General features: G+C 43.8%; 1 long non-coding RNA gene across 1 annotated transcript in view; it reads left to right on the top strand.

The window, feature by feature from the left end:
* Positions 1-754: 754 nt before the first annotated feature.
* Positions 755-2144, top strand: part of LOC106728002 — a 4837-nt gene continuing 3447 nt past the window's right edge. Inside the window, exon 1 of the long non-coding RNA XR_001364229.1 lies at positions 755-903. This is a non-coding gene — a long non-coding RNA (uncharacterized LOC106728002). The remainder of the gene's footprint in view (positions 904-2144) is intronic.

Here is a 2144-nt window from a genome sequence, read left to right as displayed (position 1 = left end):
TAGAGCACAACCTAAGATGCCTGGGCGCCAGGACAGATACCACAAATTCCTTCATTGTTATCATGTTAATTGTTCTGCACCCACCTAAGTATTTTATCCAATCCCAGGGGTTTCCCCGCTTTGCTTTCTCCCACCTCTCTAGTCTATCAACAGTGGATTTCATGTAACCCACCTAAGTCCCTTCCTTTTATTGCAATCTATATATATGAAAGCTTAATATGCTAGTGTCCAACCGATCAGGTGACCATTTGACCAGTTGCTATGACGTGCACTAACCACCAGGGGGCAGACGCTAGGACTGGTAGGTCAGCTTGCTGCTGGGGTCCAGCTGATAGGGACTGGGTGAGACGGGCCAGACATGCCCTGGAGCCCTCCCTCGGTCCCTCCCCAGCCAGCCAGCTCCCATTGACCTGATCACTGGCCAGGCCAAGAGGCCCCAGCCGTGCACAAATTTGTGCACTGGACCTCTAGTGTATAAATACAGATGTAACCTGCCATTCTCCAGAGCATTATCTCAATTGGTTGAGGTTCTGCTTCCCGACAATTGTCAACAGTTTGGCTCAAACTCACAAAAATTTTTTACATGTTTGAATATTTTTATGTTAACAACATTTATAGAACATCCAACAACAGCAGGACATATATTATTTCCAAATACATGTGGAACAATAGTGAGAGAAATTAGCTTGAAACATAGGCAGATAAGGCAGGGGTCCAGTGGGAAACAAAAGGCAGGTGGAACATGGACAGGGGCAGACATGGCAGTTTGAGCAACCCTGATAACAGAAACCAACCATGTTGGAAAAAAAAATGTTTTTGGATACAGAGCAGGAGGCATGGGAAACCAAGGAAGGGCCTGCAGTAAACAAGGTGTACGTACACATAGAAACAGAGAAAGTTCAGGTCCTTTCCTGGGCAAAAACAATGAGGGAATCAATCAGGTAGTGACATAGATAGATATGGAGCAGGCTTGTAGCACATATACTAGGTGTACCGGTGAATAATGCGGATTTTTTTTCAATAGATGGAGTTACACATATGTTGATATATATGCGATTTGATATGTATGCTATTTTGTTGTATTGACAACAAGCTTCAAAACTACATATGTCAAATTTTCTGAAGGTGTAAACATCATAGATATTTTTACTCTTAAAAATGTCAAATTTCATGCCAAAAAAAGAGCATTTGTGGGAAGTTTTTGTTATGCCCAGATTTCAAGATCCCCAATAGACCAACAGGGAGCCAGCCGTGTCAGATGCAAAAGCAGAGAGTCTTTATTATCAAACCCGGGTTTGGCTCCCAGCCTCCACTGACGCAGCGGCGAGACAAGAGTGCCAGCCCCTGGGAAAAAGGGGTTTTTAATAGGGGGGTGGAGTGAGGGGAGGAGAGATGACTGTGGGCCCTGCCGATTGGACAGGTGCAAGTCGGGTCTTGTTACACAGGATGTGGTCATATCTATGGCGCGCACGTCCCTTGATTGTCATTGGTTAATTTAAAGAAATCCTGGGCGTGGCTAGCAGAGGCTTGGGCTTCCAGGAAGAAGGTGCTTTCCTGAGCACATGGCTGCTGCCCCAACATGGAGGATTCGGGGCAAGATGGAGGGCGTAGTCCTCGCCCTTTCAGTTTTAATTCATTATTTTGAAGAAAAGTGCTGCTGAAAGTCATCGTATACTTTGGGAGGCTTATGGTGAACATGCTCTATCTCAAGATACTTGTGAATGCTGGTTTAAGACGCTTTAAAAGTAATGATTTCTATGTGAAAGACAACGTCCAGGTCAACTGAAAAAGTTTGAAGACCAACAATTACAAGCATTATTGGATGAAGATGTGCATCAAACTAAAAAACAACTTGCAGAAAGATTAAACGTTGCTCAGCAAGCCATTTCTGATCATTTACAAGCAATGGAAAAGTTTTTAAAGGAAGGAAAATGGGTGCCACATCAACTGAACGAAAGACCAATGGAAAACGGAAAAGTAATCAGTAAAATGTTGCTTCAACTGCATGAAAGAAAGTCTTTTTGTGCATTGAATTGTGACTGGCAATGAAAAGTGGATTTATTTTGAGAATCCCAAACACACAAAATCATGGGTTGATCCAGGTCAGGAGTGGGCAACCCCTGGCACGCGTGCCAAACATGGCA

The sequence above is a fragment of the Myotis brandtii genome, unplaced genomic scaffold (assembly GCF_000412655.1).
Source record: "Myotis brandtii unplaced genomic scaffold, ASM41265v1 scaffold517, whole genome shotgun sequence".
Lineage (NCBI taxonomy): Eukaryota > Metazoa > Chordata > Mammalia > Chiroptera > Vespertilionidae > Myotis > Myotis brandtii.
The sequence above is the reverse complement of the archived record's forward strand: the minus strand, read 5'-3'. Positions and strand labels throughout refer to the sequence as shown.